This window comes from Littorina saxatilis, linkage group LG1 (genome assembly GCF_037325665.1).
Source record: "Littorina saxatilis isolate snail1 linkage group LG1, US_GU_Lsax_2.0, whole genome shotgun sequence".
NCBI classification, from domain to species: Eukaryota; Metazoa; Mollusca; class Gastropoda; order Littorinimorpha; family Littorinidae; genus Littorina; species Littorina saxatilis.
The window spans coordinates 65,139,976-65,147,948 of record NC_090245.1 but is presented as its reverse complement, the minus strand read 5'-3'; the positions used below and the strand labels follow the sequence as shown (position 1 = coordinate 65,147,948).

The 7,973-nt window shown below is 41.1% G+C and overlaps 1 protein-coding gene across 1 annotated transcript in view; it reads left to right on the top strand.

Annotated features, from left to right (window-relative positions):
* Positions 1–5,641: 5,641 nt before the first annotated feature.
* Positions 5,642–7,973, top strand: part of LOC138976483 (solute carrier organic anion transporter family member 2B1-like) — a 30,065-nt gene continuing 27,733 nt past the window's right edge. Inside the window, exon 1 of the mRNA XM_070349344.1 lies at positions 5,642–5,767. The gene's annotated coding sequence lies outside the window, so the exon portion shown is untranslated. The remainder of the gene's footprint in view (positions 5,768–7,973) is intronic.

The following is a 7,973-nucleotide window of genomic DNA, read 5'->3' as shown; positions in this document are numbered from 1 at the left end:
GGACCTCGGTTTTTCGTCTCATCCGAAAGACTAGCACTTGAACCCACCACCTAGGTTAGGAAAGGGGGGAGAAAATTGCTAACGCCCTGACCCAGGGTCGAACTCGCAACCTCTCGCTTCCGAGCGCAAGTCAGTGCGTTACCACTCGGCCACCTACTCTCCACACAAGTTGAGGTAGTCAAGTATCATTGTATAGAGGGAATATTGTACAGTCGTCGATGTGCACAATTATTTGCATTGGCTGAAGTCAACTTATAATCATTTTTCGTTTGTCCAAAGAGTCAAAGACACAACTTACGTCATGGATAATGTTTTTGTCAACGCCTGCGGTAGAGAGAACTATAAGTTTAACTGAAGTGAACACTAATGTAAGGCGTTGTCTTCCAAACTGCCATTTACAAAAACAAGCATAGCGACATGTAATTATCGTGAAACAGCAATCATATGTACGAGACGAGAGAGAGAGAGAGAGAGAGAGAGAGAGAGAGACAGAGAGAGAGAGAGAGAGAGAGAGAGAGAGAGAGAGAGAGAGAGAGAGGATGGACGGACCGACCGATAGACAGACAGACACAAAAGACTGACAGACAGAGAGAGAGACGCAATGAATTGGGAGGTAAGATAAGAGATTGAGAAGCATATATATGTGTGTGTGTGTGTATGTGTTTGTGTGTGCGTGCGTGCGTGTGTGTGTATGGACAGGAGGGGCAAAGTGGCCTTGTGTGTGTGTGTGTGTGTGTGTGTGTGTGTGTGTGTATGTGTGTGTGTGTGTGTGTGTTTGTTTGATTGATTGTGTGTGTGTGTGTGCGTGCGTGTGTGTGTGTCAGTGTGTGTGTGTGTTTGTGTGAGAGTGAACAGGAGGGGCCCAGTGGCTTTGGCGGCTTCGAGTTCCGAGTCATTTTGACCCCACACACGCACAAAGCATCCATTGTGACATAACTCAGAACAAAGCTGAAGGGAGTAGTATATATATAGGTTACACACTCCGCCGAGTTCTGAATATCGTGCATATTTTCCCTAGGGTCGATTTTCAGGTAGTACCGAGCCTCTGGCGAGGTAATAGCTACCCGTGTAAATCGACCCGAGGGAAAATATGCACGATATTCAGGACGAGGTGTGTAAGCTTTTTATCCCATTACTCCGTCGTTTTCATTAAAAAGCCGAACTTTTTGACACAAACTCTGCGAGTGCCTGTTTACTGCTCATCAAAGCTGTCACCGAAAATCGTGTCATGATATTCATGTGCGAAACGAGTCCCCTAGCCTTTTGTCTTGTTGTTTCCAGGATCATGACGTTGAATGCATTTGATACTGTGCAGTTACCCCACGAAATGTTTACTCCCCATGTTTTACTTCTAATAAAAAATCTCGTACGCGAAAATGGGATGCGGGCGAAGGGATAATGCCAAAATTGGCATCTCGCGCAAACGAATGTCGCGCTAGCCTCCCTCCACCCCTTCCACCACCAAGACTAACAGGGGACAAGGGAGTCAAAATTTCGTACACCTGGCATGAGAAGTTAAATTGCTCGTTTTAGGGTGAAGTAATTTATTCGTTTTTTATTCGTCAGGGGAGTAACCTTTGTGTACGAAATGTTAACTCGGAACTCACCTGTCGTGGGGAGTAATTTTCTCGTGTAATGGGGGAGTGCTTTTTTCGTAAAGGGAGTAACATTTTCGTACGAAATTTTTACTCCGGAGTAAAAATCTCGTGGGAGTAATTTTCTCGTGTTACACCGGTTTCAGTCGGTTACCCGAGCTGGCATTCGTCAAAACTGCGAAAGACCGCATTCTGATAATCTTCGCTTCACAGCAGCTGCTAGCGACGGGAGAGAATGATACCCGAAGGATCGAAGTAACTCATTTTTGACCTGAGTTCAGTCAGGATTCGAAAGACCGCGTTTGTGATTTTACAAGCGATGAAGATGATTGCTGAGTTTGTGCTTATTCGAGCCTTTGTGCTTCAGTGTTAAAATTTGTATTACCTACTTCTTCAATCGTCACTCCCTACTGATTTAGGTGAGCCTAACTTTGATCAGTGTCTGTCGTTGTCTTGGGCCATTAGGTATCTGTCTGGGGGAAAACGGCGCACCACTGTCGAGTTGTTTTTATGCGGCAACGCATGTAGCCTAGTGGTCTCTGTATGTCCAAGATCCGACCTTCTTCGCCACCTTTTATTCTAACAGTATCACCAACTTTGAAAATGGCAATTTCCATGCTGGTCAACTTGAGCCGAAGATACTACATGTATAGCAAACGACAAATCCTGCAGCAGACGACAGATCTGTAGCAGACGACTGATGAGACAGCTATCAGAGTCAATGCTCTAAAAGCGACAACAAATGAACAAAACTATAAGCATACTGTGTTAGTGTAAGTTTTATTTTGTCTCTCAAGATTTTGAATCAGGATGCTCTTGGGATTGATCTAAGCGGTTGCCCATGAAGCGTACCTCGTTACGACAACTTTACTAGAGTTGTGCGCCTTGAATCACTGTGTGTCTCTGTCGCTCTCTCTCGTGCTCTCTCACCTCGTCGGACAACTCATAATCTTCAGCTCTATTCACCCAAACAGATTATGTACATTCTTTGTTGTTTTCTTTATTTCTTCAATGACAATGTTTGTAGATCGTTAGCCAAACGTCAGTTCGACTTTTATACCGCAGAATATCTCAATCGTTTTGCTGAAAAAAGTAGTCCCCGATAAATATGCAGATGACCTCTAAATTATTCAAATGTACTCTGAGATCAAAGACAATGACCAAGGACAGGTGAGATCGAGACTCGGTTGTGATGGATAATCCATATGGTTGTGATGGATTATCCAGAATAATCCACTCTACAGCTAACAGAGACAAAGAGGCAGGTCATGGGATAATACGCGTAAACACATCAAGCCGGGTGGCCGATTATGCGGTCATGTGAACGCATTAAGAAGTCTCCATACTTTTAAGACGAACAACTTGTTATGGAAATAATAACAAACCTCCTCCAGTTTTAACCATCGACTTATTATCATAGCAACACTTGGGCACTGTTGTCGAATGTTTTATAGTCCTTTTTTATTTATTTTTTATTTATCCTTCTACATATAATTATATGTGCTTGTTAGTTTGTTAGTTTTTTTGTAAGTTTTTTTGTGGTTTTGTTCGTTTGTTTGTTCGTCGTAAGACTCCAGTCGCAAAGAAACCATGCACAGCGACAACTGCGAAGTTTGCAAGTCAGAAAAATCAAAATCCTGTTTCAATATTTCTATGTATGTATCTGCGTACTTTGCCGCGCAGAAACATATACTCAAAGAAAAGCTGGTATTAATGCCAAAATTTGGTTTTCAATGTCATCAGTACATGTAGTAATTTTTGTCCGTATGATTAAATGTTTTATGTAGGTTGTACATTTAATTGTTCTATTTTAATTTGTATATGTCTTTTTGTAAAGGGCCTAGAACCATGGGTTAGGCACTTACAAATGTCCAGTTATTATTATTATTATTATTATTATTATTATTATTATTATTATTTTTATTATTATTATTATTATTATTATTATTATTATTATTATTATTATTATTATTATTAACACTAGTGGCTTTTGAGAAATTAATTCGTAAAAAAAGCCTGTTCTGCACAGAAAGCATCGCGGCTGTTGATTTTTGGTATGTGTGTACAGCGACGTGGCCTTATCAAGATCTTGTTGGTGAGCTGAATCGTTTGCACGGTACAGACTTGGGATAAGACCACCCCTCCATCCCTCCACTTGATCACATACAAACATGAAGAGCCTGGGTGCTCTTTGTGCAAATTGACATTTAAAAAAATTTATTCCATTAAAGACACTAGCGAATTTTTAAGGAATTAATTCATTAACAAAAAATCCACCTCACCAAAGCAAGCAGTCAGTGAGTGGATTTTTGGTATGTGTCAAAGTGAAGGGTTGGGCCTTACCCCAGATTTGCGTTGGTGAGCTCAATCGTTTGCACGTGGTATAGACTTTGATCTAACATGTTTGGGTGAATTTTAGTTTTTGTTCTTTCGCCATTTTTTTCCTCTGCTGCCCATTGTTTATTGAACCAGCAAGGTTTGAACCAGGCCACGCTCATAAGACACAAGGGCCGGTAAAACGATCTCATTTTGTGCACGGGCCCAGTTTCGCATTCGATAATATTGCTTCCCCGTCAAATTAAAGAAGAACTTACGCGCACTTATCTGAAGAAGAAAAGCATGTCAGTTTCTTGCAAGTGAATGAAATTCGTGGTGAAATTCGATAAATGTTACCCTAAAATTCGATTCCTTCCAAAACGTGCACCGAATGGTTACGTACATTGAATGAAGAAGGTAAGGATTTTGCGATGAAGCAAATTTGTTAGTAAAAATATCTTCTTTTTGGTCCATTTTTATTCAAAAAAGAATTTGACCCAATGAGTGTACCAAAGGTCGATCATCAGTACATTCGCAGGGAGGGGGGATATTGAGTGTGGAGTTTGCACGAGATCAACAAGGCCGATTGCAAAGGCTGGGCGCCGGCGAAAAGTGAGATTGACTCCGGCTTGTAGACTGTGTGACCTATAAACCAACTGCTCCATAAAATTATATCACATGACAGGAGACGGCAGGAAACTACATGGACCGTATGGTTTTGATGGGCGGAGACAAGAAACAACGATACTTTACTCGCCTATGCCCAAAAACCTAGGTTATGTAGCAGTAGGCTATACTGGGCAAGTTAAAATGGTGACCGACAGGCAAACTGGCCAAGTGGAAAAGACGCCGTCCTCTTATGTGGAAGGGTGAGTGTTAATATCCCGGCCGCGCCTGGTGGTTTAAGGGTGACCATTTTCCGATCTCCCAGGTCAAGTTATGTGCAGACCTGATAGTGCCTTGCAAGCACACGATCCGACCAAACAGGCACGGAAAAGATCCTGTAATCCATGTCAGAGTTCGATGGGTTATACAAACACGAAAATATGAAGCATGCATCCTCCGAAATCGGAATGTGGCTACCTAACACGTAAAAACCCACAACAACAACAGCAACTACAACAACAACAACAACACACGAGTGTACGTGGGAGTTTCAGCTCATGAACGCAGAAGAAGAAGGAGGAGGAGAAGAAGAAAAATGGTTACCAACAATTTAAGGGAAAAGCCATGAAGCAAGCATGAACAGAACAAAAGAAAACAAATGCAAATCAGAAAATAGAAATTAGAAACAACGAAGATCCAATAGCAAATAATCTACCAGAAAACAAACACACAAACTCACAAACAAACAAACACACAAACAAACAAACAAGCCCCAAAACAAACAAATAAGAGATAAAGAAAGGAAAGACAACAAAGAAAAAAAGACAAGAAAAAAGACAAGAAAAAAGAATAAAGGAAAGAAAGAAACACACCTAAAACAATAATGTGTATATATATATTATATTAAAATATATTAAAAACCGCTTGGCGTTGTAAGCTCTCCTTTCTGCTCTCGCCAGAGAAAGACACGAACAGAATGGGCTGAAAGCTGAAAATTCGCACGTCAGGCGGTCTTGTCCGCGCCGTCCAACGTCTTGTTTTTAAATCTCTCCATGACTAAACCCACAATAACCTCCGTTGTTTTGCATTTGTCTCAAGTGTTGACGTGCTTGCACCTGCACTGAAATAGTGTTGTCCACCGTCGCAGACTGTTCACTTTGTCTTCCACAGCTGAAATAGTAACACGTTGTGCTGTTGGGCTCACCTGTGTTTCTGTGTGTGTGGTGTGCTAGGCCATAAGAGAAAAATAGGTGAGAAACTATAAGGTTTTTGCTTCTTTGTATTTTCGTTTGTTGGGTCTTTTCTTCTTCTTTGATATGTTACCAACTGGTGCTTTGTTTGAAAAGGAAAAGGGTTTTTGTTCTTTTTGGGTAACAAAGACATAAAGCATGAGACATATTTTTTATGATAGATTCTTGTGTTTTACGTCTTTGTTTACTGAAATAAAAAAATAAAAATGTTTTCTTACTTTTCATTTCTAATGTTCCTCTTTTCACTGATGTTGTCCGATGAATGAACTTCCTTTCCCTTTCTTTTTTTGTTGTTCGTTGTGTTTATCTTCAGATTTGATCTTTCATCTTCGCTAACGAGTATACTCTATATTACAATTTCTTTCTTTCCACTATTTTTTCTGACGGTAAAACTTTACTCCCTGTTATCGTTTATCTATTCTATTTTCGCCCATCCGTCCCCGCGTGTTATTTTGTATCTATATTTGCTTCGTCCATAAAATGCCCGTAGATACATAACTGTTAACATTTTTGATTAGGTCATGCTGTACAGGTGTTTATTAAACTGTACATACGGATTCTTTGACATGATTGGTTCACGAAACTGTACATATGTATTCTTCGACATAATCATTCCCCAAGACGATATTTTTCCTTGTGTGTGTGTGTGTGTGTGTGTGTGTGTGTGTGTGTGTGTGTGTGTGTGTGTGTGTTCGCGCGCGCGCGCGTGTGTGTGTGTGTGTGTGTGTGTGTGTGTGTGCGTGTGCGTGCGTGTGTGTGTGTGTGTGTGTGTGTGTGTGTGTATGTGTGTGTGTGTGTGTGTGTGTGTGTGTGTGTGTGTGTGTGTGGAGGGGGGTGTCGAATTGTTAGAAGACGTATACACAATTTATGTTTACTTGAGAAAAAGCCGATTTGATGCCGGTGAAGGTAGAAATGTGGTTAGGTCACTGTCCCCTTAGCCGTAATTATTGCTTTCTATTTTGACAAGACGTTTAATTAGGACACTTGTGACACGGACGACCGTTCTGCGGTTGCACTGGATTCCATGACCCTGCTTTCGGCACGAACAGTCAGTGAAAATGGTGCATGTACTTTATAACAGTTGTTTGTATTGAGAATAGTAATTACCTCCATTGCTGTTGTTCACCCTCAAAAGAATTCTCTGGAAATAGTTCTAGCTGTCTGGATTTTTAAGCGGTGTGGTAGAGTAAGAACCCCTTTTACAAGGACAAGCTTTTTAAAACGAGGCGAAGTATGTACCACTCTTCCGATCGGTTTTATCCAGCTTTCCACTGCCACTGGGAAGAAGCCACCCAAATTTCCATGACGGGACAATAAACAAGTCGCGTAAGGCGAAATTACTACATTTAAGGCCCGTCCAGACACTCCCGGCCGACCCTGTCCACATTTGACTTATGCTCAAAACGGCGCACCGCGTCGTGCTATGATCGCGAAGCGTTATTTGCAGAAGAATAGCGCGTGTTCTAATTTATATGACACAGACATAGAATGACGGAAATTTGACCAATCAGAGCAAACCAGAGCGATGACGTCAGCTGCTCGCGGCGCGGCAGTCGAATGCAACTGAACCTTCTTGTCAGGTGACCCGCTTGACTGATACCGCGTTGTGAAAAGAATCGTCGATGTGTGGCCACTCGGCAAATCCCGCGCGACGCACAAAACGGCCTGCGGCGCATAGAGCGTAAAACGGCGGCCAAGTCTGGACAGGGCTTTAGTCAAGCTGTGGAACTCACAGAATGAAACTGAACGCAATGCATTTTTTCACAATGACCGTAGTCCGCCGCTTGTGCAAAACGGAGTGAAACTGACGAGCCTGTTCAGCGCGGTAGTGGTTTCGCTGTGCTGCATAGCACGCTTTTCTGTACCTCTTTTCGTTTTAACTTTCTGAGCGTGTTTTTGATCCAAACATATCATATATATGTTTTTGGAATCAGGAACCGACAAGGAATAAGATGAAATTGTTTTTAAATCGATTTCGGTAATTTAATTTTGATCATAATTTTTATATTTTTAATTTTCAGGGCTTGTTTTTAATCCAAATATAACATATTTATATGTTTTTGGAATAAGAAAATGATGTAGAATAAGATGAACGTAAATTTGGATCGTTTTAATATATATAAAAAAAAAATTATTACAATTTTCAGATTTTTTTATGACCAAAGTCATTAATTAATTTTTAAGCCACCAAGCTGAAATGCAATAC